Source organism: Schistosoma mansoni, chromosome W (genome assembly GCF_000237925.1).
Source record: "Schistosoma mansoni strain Puerto Rico chromosome W, complete genome".
Taxonomy (NCBI): domain Eukaryota; kingdom Metazoa; phylum Platyhelminthes; class Trematoda; order Strigeidida; family Schistosomatidae; genus Schistosoma; species Schistosoma mansoni.
The window spans coordinates 33,554,716-33,568,181 of NC_031502.1; the positions used below are offsets into that span (position 1 = coordinate 33,554,716).

Consider the following 13,466-nt stretch of genomic DNA (forward strand, 5'->3'; position numbering starts at 1 on the left):
ATGGTGGTCTAGCTTCAATTGACTCATGATCTCAACTCTATAAACTTGATATTATTTATTTTAAAAAAGAATATTGATTATCAGTATTATTAAAATCATATGAATACGCTTTCGACATGCATAATATACAGGATAGTTTGTAAGTAAACAGTAACAAGGCCTAGGAATATATATATATATATATATATATATATAGCGGGTAAAGCACTAAACATATCTTTGAAGAGAGAATTATTTCAGTTTTTTTCTTCTCTTCCCAAACATCTTTTTAAGGAATATATTCCGATAAGATCAAATTACTATATATATATATATATATATATAATCTTTTTAAAGGGTTGATTTGTTTTTATTCCCTTTTTTGTTGATCATACTCTAATATTTCTTAATATGTGTTGATTTTTATCAATTTCCTGTCAGTCTTCTACATTAAAATTTACTTGTTCATTATTGTGTCCACCAATAATTAATGTAATACTATATACTGTGTAAAGTTTATTGTCCATATAAATCGAATTGAATGCTAACTTTATTTTTCTTGTCTTCGTCGGCAAAGGTTAATATGTTAGTTATTGAGTTTGTTTGTTTGTTTGTCCTATGTTTATTTTCACCTTGAAATAATCTAGTGATAGTCATATCGTTTGTTATTTTTATTGATGAATAACTTCTTTCCCGTCCAATGATATTCATTATTGTCTATTTTCTCATTTTATTTGTTTGTTCAGCTTCAGCTGATTGTGTATTAATATTTTTCAAAATCCTATTTTTTGTCGGGTTTGTTTTTCCTTCCGTTTTCCTTTATTCTTGTCCATTTTTCTTGATACTTGTGGGTCTATACATAATAACAATATTATTATGGTTATTATTACAGTTACGATTAATACACTGGTGTTTAGTTACCACTATTATTATTATTATTCAATACAAATCGATTTAGGCAGATGGCTTTATGGTGTAGAAGTGAATTATTGTGTATATATTTATCCTTGCATGTACGTAATGGTATATTCACTTGTCTCTTTTCCACTATTTCCCCTTATACTATGAAATTTTTAAGGATTTTCTTGTTTTGTTGTTTGTTTTTTTAATTCTCTTCTTCCCTCTTCTTTTTTAAACTTTATTCATTATGCCCATTATAAACAAGTGTCCCATGTGTTGTGACACGGTTTTGACTTTCAAAAGTTATGATTAATAGTATTAATACTATTTGTAAGTTCATACTAAATAATAAATTAAGTTATAGAACAAGAGTAAATTATGAAATAATATTGTTATTATTGTTATGCTGTGATTATTTTCTTTTGTTTTATGGCACTTATATATATTTTTTGTTTACTTATCTAATTAACTGGTTTATTGTTAAATTGTTTTTTTTAGTTATGTGACAGATCTTTTCTGTGTACAATATGTACATGTGTTTTTTTTCTTGTCTATATATGTCAAGCTGTCGTTTACTTCTTTCAACATTTATTATGTCTAGGACTACACAGACAATCATTGATTGATAAACAATTGCTTACATTAGGATTTCTAGTAGAAATTCAATTTTAAATATTTTAAACGAAGTAGACAACAAACAATTTTCATTAATCCTATTCTTCTGTGTATTTGCTGTAATAAATAGTTGAGTAGGACAGTAAAAGGAAGCTTTGTGTAATATTAAATTGAAATCGGTCTCGTTTTTGTTTAATTTCCAGTCACTAACGGATGATTTGTGAACCAGTTGTTAGACTCTCTTGTTGTACTCTCTCTTTCCGATTATTATCCATTAACAAGTTTATACGATTATATAATTTCAAAACTGTTGATCGTATGACGTATTCACTCTTTCTTCCAACCATTAAAAGCATCCAAGCAACATATTATCTCAGCATATTTTATTTTTCCACACAGTTTCTTTCATTGTTCACAACCGTTTCTCTTTTCACTGAATATTGTTTCATTAAATTGTTTCAACATTAGTCAATATTTTACTATTTACAATTTCTCTTTCTTAATGTAATTACTTGAAATAAGGGAATATTTACAATGTTTTAATATTCAATGTAATACCTAAAAGAAATCAATTAAATTTGATTTGAAAAACAAAAATATAACATTAAAGTCAATGATTAAAACTTGAATAGAAGAAGTATGCTTTTTCTTTAGGGCTTATTCTCACTTCTCTCACATATATCGTTTCTGTTGGAATTTTTCTTTTTCATTTGACCAGTGGTGGTTACTGCAAGCTATGTAATTCCTGTAGTGTTGTGTATACTCTCTTCTGACTAATTATTAAATAGTAAACTGACATCAGTGTAAGCTTCCTTCATCTCTTTTCCTTTTTAAGTTGTTCTTTCATGCTTTATTCATTTGTAAATAAAAGACTGAGGCCCCAGGTTATTGACACTTTTTAATTTTCCTATTCCTATCCCGTAATTGTAGTAGGTTTTTTGTAATATACTCTGTGTTTCTCTTAAATAATGTGACGGGTGATTTGTGGAGAATTAATTAAAAACTACCGAACAACAATGAGTAGGAGGAGGGCATAACGTGAAACAATTTAAATGAAATTCTTTCTAGTCTATAATCAAGTCCACACGCAAACATTTTAGTACCCTTTTTTATTACTACTTTTCCTCTCTAACATTTTCATTTTTTTAAAAGTGTGTTGACCTATTTTCTTCCATCTGTTTGCTAATTATTTACTATGCTTGTTTCTCCCCTAGTTTGACTTACGTCTATCTCATCATTTGTTTGTATGTATGCATGCATACATGTTTGTTTTATTCAAGTTTTCCCTGTTGATTTACTTCGGTTTTAGAAATTTATGTATATATAGTTAATTTTCTTTAAGTTGACCTGGTCCGGTCAGGTCAGATAAGGCCACTCACTCTACAAAGTATATTTTGTTAATTACTATTATCTACTGAAATGTATGTACGTGTTTTATTTTAAGTTCCTTGTCACTTACACTACTCTCCTATATGTATGTATAATATGTATATGTATTACACTACTCTCATATATATATATATATATATATATATATATATATATATATATCGCTTACACATACATACACTACAGTTTCCTGTTCCACTCATTCTCTCAGTAGTTTCTCTTTTACACAATTTACTAGGATTACATCTATCTCTATAAAACTGTAGAAAATTTCCCTTCTATTATTGTCTTGCTAATCTTCAAGTTGTTTTTTTTTCGTTGTTATTGTTGTTACCGGTGGTATTTGTTTGTGAATTACTCATTCAGTTATTGTCTTTTCTTTGAAAATGGAAAAAAAACAACAAAATTATGATCTGCTACTATGTTCTATTAATAAAATGAAACTAATCTATGTTGCAAAATATTTTCAATTTACTCCGGACTTATCGATTAAATTTCATTTTTGTATGTTTTCTGTAATCACTGACCCTTAAACTATTAGGAAATTATAGTTTTTTTTTGTCACTGAATAATTTATTGGGGTCATGTATTTGTTCTTATTTATAGTGTAAGGTATAATTTCTAACGACATACCTGTTTATACATACACACAGAGGAAAGTGGCTTTTATTGATTTTGCATTGTGTTTTATAATAAAACCCATTGATATTTGTTTTTGTTTTCAATAAGTCTTAGGAAATTTAGACTGTAAATTTCAAAACGTTGCCACTCCAATGTACCGTTATTTCAAGTTGGTGTACTGCTTTAGACTTAAACATATTATCTACCAATAACAAACTGTAAACTTCCTCACCTGGAATATATGTATTACATCGTGCGTCTAATATTTTCTTTTAAAAAAGTACGTATGTGTAAGAAATCTGTCATAAGATTACACAATTTATTAGTTGAAAGTGATTCTCATAGTAAAGTAATTGGCAAGTCTAATGTCTATTTTCATGTTAAGAAGTAATCTTGTCACCCGATTACTGTTTTTTAACTGTAGTTAACATAGCGAACTGACTTTAGCTAGTCAAATATTGAATAGCATGTGACACTAGATGGTTGGTTTATCCTAATATAGGACTCCAGTTGCTATCGAACTTATGGCCAATTGATTGATCCCTGAGTAGTAATCAATATCATGTTTGTATAGTCCATAAACTGTTGATCGTATTCGATCGATAAATTTTCGATGCAGCTACTAGTCTAAGTGACTCGACATCTATAGAGTTCAGTCAACACTACAACTGTGACATTTGTTACTACTCAATGACCAATCAGTAGTAAATATCTCATTCCTACAAGAGATAAGCTGCGGCATAAATAGCTCAGTCGTAATGTCTCTTACTGTATAACTGGGAGACCCAGGTTCAGTCCCTACAGAGAGCATCAATTCCCTAAGGATTACAAGTATATCTTGTTGACAAGTACTAACTAGTATGAAACCCATATATAGGGTTTATTAACGATTACTTGCAGCCACCCAAGAACTCAGAACCTTGAAGTCTAATAATAACCTTTAGATTACCGAACTAGTAGAATCCAATGATCGACATTTCCAACTTCAATCGATAATGTATGATTTTCATAAATCACGTTTGATTTTTATAACTAACCAACTTCTTGTATGTTTGTAAAACTTTGTCTCAATCACAGTTTTTCACTAAAACTTTTGTAATAATTATTTGAAGCTAACCACTAGTGAACAACCATTTATTGTTGTTAGGGTGAGAAGTTTGTAGAAGATTGTTTAATTTCAAAGTCGTTCAGATTATGAACCAACTTTGTAACCAAACAATCATTGTCTAATGCAGAACACTAAAAAGTTGTTTCATTCTAGTATAGGACTCATTAAATAGTATAAATTGTACACTATCATCTGATGATCGGGTAAATTAATGATGATTGCATTAGAAACAATATATTTCAATAGTGAACAAATAAGATGCATTCATTCTTCATCTTTCGGATAACCAATCATCATATTTATTATAAACTATTTCATTCCTCATATTCCTAGTCTTAACTATAAGATGTTCAGAATTTCTCAAATTGAACCAAAAAATATAGCATCTTGCCAGACTGGATACCGTTTCAGCTAATTAACTATTTTTATTAGGTGTTTGATGTTGTTAGTTTGTCCCTTGTAATAAATAGGGAAAATCGGTTGTTTTTCTTTGATATTTCGTCGAAATTCTATCGGTCATAACTGGTTTTATTCTGATAGAAAGCAGTGGCTCATTAATTTATAAAATTTGCTACCAACTAATGTGTTTCATATTCGAAACCGACTCCATGTGGTTTATTTTGAATATCTTGATAATAGCATTATCCTTCATATCAACTGTTCACCCCAAAGATGAGAACATAAACCTGTTCTTAACAAGTACGTTACATTATTACCATTATTATCACTTTGTTTTACGAGTAAAACTGTGTTTATTTGTGCAATTAAGCATAAGTCTTGTCCGATTCGATTCCTTTTTGGAAGCACTGCCCAACCATTATTTCATTTCAGTTTCTTGTCCATCCACCAGTCATACTTTACCAATTCATATGTTATCTTGCTGTTTTTGATTGAAATCACTAATAGGAAACCATTCTGTGCGTCATTTTGTACAGAAAGAAATTAACCGTATTTTGAAAAAAATATATGGAAATAATCGAGAACTAGTTTTTCTTCATTTTTTGAAGTATAAACTTTTTAATTCCTTCCTAACGTAAGTAAGCTCTTTCATTAGCGCTTTAATGTTGACTCACCAATGCTGAAATCTTATAGTTAGCATATGTTTTTTAACCTTTGAAAGATTAGACTGAACACTATACTTTGTGCATAACAAAGTAGTCTTTTTTGTCTTACTGGAATGTCTCAATAACAAATTCTGCACTTATTACATACTACTCATGAAATTTGCAATTGGCTTTATCAATGTCCTCAATTTTTTTTAAATTCTCTTTTAGTATTTATCCATCTTTTATTCAAAGTCTCAGTCTGTTTGCCCTTTATGACATTAATGTACAATAGTTGGTATCATTTCTTAGCCTTCAACTTACGAGATCAAAATGAATACTACTTAAGAAAGAAATTCCAAATTACGACACTAACTACATGCTCATTTTCTCTTTACTCAATCAAAGTCACTTGCATAATCATCAGAATTACTACTATTCAAATGTTTTTCATAGTTGAAGTCATGAGCCAATTGAAGCTAGACCACCATGGAAAACCCGAAAGCACTGGACGGCCGTTTCGTCCTATTGCGGAACCCCCCCTGGCAGGTCCTGGGTTCGAATCTCGCGAGTGTGGGATCGTGGATGCGCACTGCTGAGGAGTCCCACAATAGGAAGAAACAGCCATCCAGTGCTTCCAGGTTTTCCATGGTGGTCTAGCTTCAATTGACTCATGATTTCAACTATGAAAATACTGAAATCTCCACAAAACCCCTTCTGATCTATTCAAATGTTGTTATCATAATTTACTAGTTTATCCAAATCATCTTTGTTTTGTCTTTCCATTCATTTTATCTAAGCTATAAGTGAAAATACGAGGGAAGACTTATCGCGATTATTATTACTATTATTATTATTGTTATTGTGTCGTATGAATCAACTTCCAAGTTTTATTGATTAAGAGATTACGTCTTATGGTATAACAATTATTATTACTATTATTATGATTATTATTATTATTATTATTATTGTATTTATAATCGTCGTCGTCTTTATTTTAGTTGTCTCTGTCGTCTTTACTATATGTGTGCAGTTTATTTATTTACTTATTTATTTCTGTGAGGTCTATGCTTAATTAATTGAAATGGTTCGTATATCTATATAAACTTCTACATTGTTTGTCAACAAATATATACATACGTATACATGTATACATATATGTGTATGAAAAATTTTTTGTATAATGAAGAAACTATGAAAAAGTAGAAATGAAATAATTGTTGGTTTTAATTCTCATTAGCTGTGGAAAATTATTGAAAATTAAAGAAGATTGGAAGTGTGTTCTGTGTCTGCTTTACATCTACACAAAAATACATACTTACAACTCTATATGAAGTTAAATCCAGGGTCTTCAAATCTCAAGTCAAGTGAAATAAACATTTAGACTACTGAGTCAATATCTACTGGTTCACCTTTTCAACCTTAGCTGATTGTCAAATTCTTTCGATGATATATTTGTGAGTTCTATTGACAATGGATTTCCATTAGAACTAGGAGAAATCCGTTTCAAAGGTAGTCAGTCACTGTTGACCATTTAATCAAAGTACTAAAAATAAAATTCTGTTATCACACACACACACTGACTTTCTAATCATATATTTGCATACAAATACTTTTGGATCTTAAAAAATCTATTAAATTGTGATTACGTTATCCCACTGATTTGTTGCCTTCACCTAGTCCTTTTGTTAATAATTTGCGATTATTATTATCGTTATTAACATTATTTAATACTACTTAAAAATAATATACACAGTCAATGGATAAAAAATTAAGCGAAAAGCAATTAGGTAATGTTATTCCCCCATCTCTCTCTCCCTATTGGATTGTTTTCTCTATGGTCGTCACATTTGTTATTTTTCTCTATCTTGTTATTTTCTCCTAAAAAGAGCACAGTAGAGACATAAGTAAAGAGTGGAGGAGTGAAAATTTTCTATATATTAAAAAAAGGAGAATAATAACAAATAAATAAATAGGTATTAATCAATAACGATTAAATAAGAGAAATTCATTTGTTTTATTTTCTTACACATTGATGTAGGAGGGAATTTTTAAAAAATGTATTGTTTGTATACATAGTAAATGACGGAATATCGAATTACTTGTTTAATCTACCTTTTACCATGAAGAATTCTTTACTTATAACTAATAACATATGATTATATATGTATGTGGAGATAATTCCCCTCAAGTCTCCAGGACTAGGTAAAAAATAAACAGAGGTCAACGTATCATTGTTTGAGTTAGTAAATTTCCATTACTTTTATTTCCTTTTTCATTATACTATGATATATAAATCTTGTATCATATGGACAAAAAGAAGCTTGTTGGACTGTAGTTGAATTTCACGTTGTCATAGCATAGATCTTGGTAATAGGTCTTCGATGGGTATTCACTGTGAGACAATATCAAATACTTAGGTGTTTGGAAAAAAAATTATTCTGAGCTAAAGTGAGATATCTTCTTGAGTACCACCTTGTATTGTAGTATTTTTTAAAAGTGAATAGTTAACCACTTACATAAACTTTCATCTTGTAAAAGAATATTTTGTCAAGTCATTTAAGAAGTGCTGATTAATGTACTCGTCTTTGAGCTTTACTTTAGGCACAAGGTGTAGTAGTGCTATTTGGATTGGGAGTGAGAAAGAATTGAAATCTTTGACCTACTGATTTAAAGTTGAACTCTTTAACCTATAATCAACCGCCAAATATATAACAATTAGACTTATATTTATTTACATTTAGTTCAAAAAAAATTTGCACAAAAGAAAATGTATCTACATAGTTTTGATAAAGACAGAAAAGTTTACAGAATATCAGAACAAAATGAAACAGGGTTCATGAACTCCGTAACTCCACAACGATATTTACACGCAGTAATAAAACGTATTGGTGAAATAAACATTTCAAAAGTCCTCCATATCAATATACATGTTTGGATTTACTCATTATGAGTCATCAATTATATGGCTTAATAATTCAGAGATCACTTCTTTCTAATAAATTACTTCATTTTGAATGATCGAGGGGATGGAATATATAGCATCAGTATATTGAGAGTTTAAAGACTCAATTTGAAGAAATAGACGCTTGATTTAATGACCAAAACTAGGAAGTTACCTAGTCTCGCGCAATCTGATCGTTTGATCACGTTTTAACACATTTATTGTATTCTGTTTTCAAGTAACTAATCGGTTCATTAAAAAGCCATATAGACACTTGATATCCCTTCATAAAGTCATCGATGTTTAGACTTTGGGATGAATCGCTTTCATAATTAGAGAGTATAGATAATGCGGTTATTTGAACTCTTTTCTATATCGTTGTTTGTTTTCATAGAATGACATCTAGAGAAAATAGCCTTGATTTTGTATCTGGTTATTAAAGAAAACATTCCACGGAATGGATGGAGTGGTCTATGAATCGTATGATAGTAAATCGTGAATATATATATATATGGTTCAGTAATCTATTTTTCCTTGTCTATCCAAATTGATAGCAATTCCAAAGGAAATTTACCTTTCAAATTTCCGATTTTTTTCATATGCCTCACTGTTTACTTTATTTAAAACATATCGATGGTATGATACTTTTAGTTTGTATCAAACAAGATGCCTTACATATCTATCTATATGTTGTTTTACCTATACCGGATATGCTTGTCAATCAACTTACTCGTACACATTTTATACACACTAAACTAATTCCGGTTCTATAGTTTTTTTTCTCTGCTGTCGACATACATCAAATTGTTGGTATCACGAATCCAAGGCTGTTTATTTCTGCAGGAACGTTTATCTTCAACTCTGAAAGCTCACTGTAGTTAACATTGAAATATTTAATCAACTTGAATGGAAAAGAAAAACATGTTAAATTGGATAGAAAATGTGAAATTCATATTCTACAACTTCGTTATGTCAATGAATCAAGTGGTTTCTATAAATTTAAAAATGAAGTGGATTTATGTTTATTATGCTTCTTCCTAATTTCCATGCTTTTTCATAATTTCTTTGTTTACCTCCTAAGGTAGCTAAATCATACACATTCTTTCCTATTGACAATTCAATGAATCGTTCGATTAATTCTTACATATTTTGTGAATATTTGTTTGCTTGTTTGTGTGTGTCATATACTCCATGTGCATTACAAATTAGTCTTTTTTTCTTGCTGAACTATTTCAACAACAAATCTCGTATATCACACACTGTTCATGGGATTTGTACTTGGCTTTATCAATGTCCCCAATTTGTTTTATTCTTTTTTATTATTATATTCATCTTTTCTTTTAAGCTTTGTCTCTCTCACCCTCCACTATAAATGTATATATATATATATATATATATGCATGTGGATTTTGTATGTACACATGCATAATCACTTCCACCCTCTGACCTTCATTTCTGCCCACCCTCCCTCTCCTCTTCGTGATGATGATCATCATCATAGTGATTTGTTCATCTGCTCGTTTATAAATAAAATAGAATACTTTAATTAAAGTTATTATTATTATTACTATTATTATTATTATTATTATGTGATAACGAGGGTGGTGGTGGTTATATGAAGTTTTTAATTTATGGTTCACTCTACAAAAAAGTTTTCGTGTGTTTGTTTACTTTCCCTTATTTTAAAGTTTTTTTTTTGTTTCATTTCAATTCTCATTATGATATACTGCCATTGTTATTATTATTATCATTATGTTTAATAAAATTTCAAAATGTTTGCGTGCTGTTGTTATGTGACTCGATACAATAACAAATAAAAATAAACTACAAAATCTTTTCCATTCCTAGAAAAATGTATTCAGCTTGGAAAAAAAGTAAATATTTGTTTGTCTGTTAAGCAAAATTAGGTGAGATCGTTTATATATGTATATAAACAAGTAAAATCATTGTGAATGCCTAACTCTAGAAAAACGTGATTTCTGATTATTTAATTCTAAAGTGATACTCATATTATTAATTGTGAACCTGTATGTGTGTATCCCCGTGTGCAGTAGTGTACAGTAGTTTTGTGGATGCACACATACCGATTTCTAATTTTCTAATGTATTGTGTAGATTTATACGTATGTATACATTAAAATGTTTTTTTTTCACGTACCTTTGTATCTTCTCCTGTAAGTGAACATTTGATTCTAAGAATTGGGAGCTAATAACATAGAGGACTTCGATATATATATTTGTATATGTTAACTCTTCAGTTTCTATTTCACTAGATGATAGCTAACTTTTGTTATTGATTTGTCTATCCTTGTTCAATTAAATGAATATACTGATTACAGTCAATTATTCTTTTTTGTCTATCTAGGGAAAAAAGATATCTTCCAGCTGTAAACTCTTGAATAGGCTATTGAAAATCTGTTCATTCGTTATTGTTATTCTGACTGAAATATGATATTTTGATTATTTGTCTGCCTGTCTGTCTATCTATCAAACATTAATTGTTGATGTTTATTTGTTGTCTTTTTTTCACTATACTAATATTATTATAATCACTTTTATACTAATAATGATGACATCTTTATTGTAACATAACCAACTATAATTTATCCAGTCTAAAGTTGGATAAAATGAAGCCTGAATGCAAACAGTAGATTAAAGTTGTTTTAATGAAGTAAAATTCGATTACAATAATGTGGGAAAGATTATCAATTATATATAGTTTTATCATTATTACTTTATTCAATACTATATTCATTTTTTCTTGACTCATATCTTCTATGCATAATCTTTCTTAATATCACTAATACATTTACCCCTACTATTGAAACTACTACTCTTGGATTTAGCTTTTGCTGATGTGTAATATGACAACTTGAATCTATGTGATAGGTTCTACATTACATATTACTAACTGACTAACTTGTTAAGTGTGTAGGAATAAAGTTTTACAACGGTATTTAGAAGCCACTGATTTTTATTGACTAGTTTTACTTTTAATGACACTCGTTTCCAACATGTTTCATATATGCACATATATATTGGATTCATAAATTTGATTGTAATCACCTTTTCACTATCTCTCTACGAAAAATAAGTGAACTTTGAAGTAATTAACCTTAGGTTAGGTTGTAGTGTGTGTTCATGTAATTAACAGTTATAATCAGTCAATTAAAACAAATCTAAATGGAAAAATTTATTGCAATTATTTTCACAGGTGTAAAATAGGTGACGCTGAAATTCGAGCAACCTAATATACTATTAATGTGATTATGCAGTATCAGGACAACATAATAACACTGGGCTTTCTTCTACCATATTCAAGGGTTTTCTTGACATTTTCTCCACTCTAACACCCAACGTAATGATAATACTTATCCAGAAACTGGATTAGTATCCATTTTAAACTTTCCGAACTTTAGGTTATTCTTTTTATTACGTAAAAGTCTAGAAAGTATTTACATTTTAACATTGTTTCGTCTATTATATAATTCATCCTTATACTGATAGTGTATAAATTTCTATGTATGTGGGTAAATACCAAGATAATAATTAATTTTCACTACAAGTTAAATTAAAACAACTGTATTCTCTTTCATAATTATGTTACTGACGAGCTAAACGGTAAAAATAATACATAAGATATAAATCCCATTAAAAATGGTGAGTGTATGTATCATCAAGTACGTATTTTATTTTTTACTCAACTGTGAGTAATAATTTATATTTGTACTCCAAAAACCCCATTCGGTTACCTAATCAAGAGAATTAGATGAAGCAGAATTAAAATCCTCTGTTATTCTCTCTTTACAAGTTGAACGCTTTAACAATCATCTTACTGTTTTGTAATAACTGAGCTGGAATACAATTTGGTTTTTGATATCAACGTAATAAGTTTATGATTATTATTCTAATTTTATAGAGTTAGGCCCCCTTCACTTCTTACTCCTTCCTTTCCACCATGCATTGCGTCCTCATGACCACCACCACCACCACCACCACGACCACCACCACCACCACAGTTTGCATTATCAATTCACACATACAATTGCAAGTTCAGCAGACAATTCATTCAACACAATATTCTTCCTTCACATATATCTGTGTTTCAATGTGATGGGAATATGTTTGAGTTGAACATGATTTAGTAATTGTGATGTGCGTGATGATGCATGTGACAGGTTTGCAGTTGACGTGGATGGTGACTGTTTTGATGAGAATTGTGAGGCGGTTGTGGAGATGAGAGGTGCTGCGTACCTGTGCATTGTGGCTGGTTGGTGTTGTTGTGATGATGTTAGTGTGAGTGTTTGTGGTGGCAATGCTGTTCACACGTGGATTGAGGAGGCAGTGAGCAAACGCGACGATGCATTTGAGTGTGTGGTTGTGCTGGACAAATGTGCACATGCAATCGCTCCACATTCTGGTGGAGAAAGGCCCGAAAGAAGGCCGCATCCAACGACTAGAAAAACTCAAGAGTGAGAGCGCGCAGCCAATAAGGGTGATGAACAGAAAAACGAGAACAACAACAATGCTTCAAGAAAATCCAAAAAGAAATTCATACGTCACAGACTTCAAAGGGGGAGGTGTAAGGACGGCCCGTCGGTAGACTCTCGGAAGCCCTAAGAAGCCCAGGAAGAGCCGCAGACATTTCATCCAATCACGGCTAGGGGAATGTTCTAGAAATGCCAACGTGGAGCTTCTCCATTGGATGGATTAGTTTGATACCTATGTGCTTATTGGTTGACCTAAATGATAATTTACTTTCAGCCAAAAACTATAAATACACGAGATTTCTGTGCTATATTTTGACACTGTTTGGGGCAATAAACTTCCTGCTTACCAGTCTTTGTCTTCTCTCTTTTGCGACGTTT

General features: G+C 30.3%; 1 protein-coding gene across 1 annotated transcript in view; it reads left to right on the plus strand.

The window, feature by feature from the left end:
- Window positions 1-13,466, plus strand: part of Smp_018160 (hypothetical protein) — a 62,900-nt gene that overhangs the window by 48,802 nt on the left and 632 nt on the right. The window lies entirely within an intron of this gene.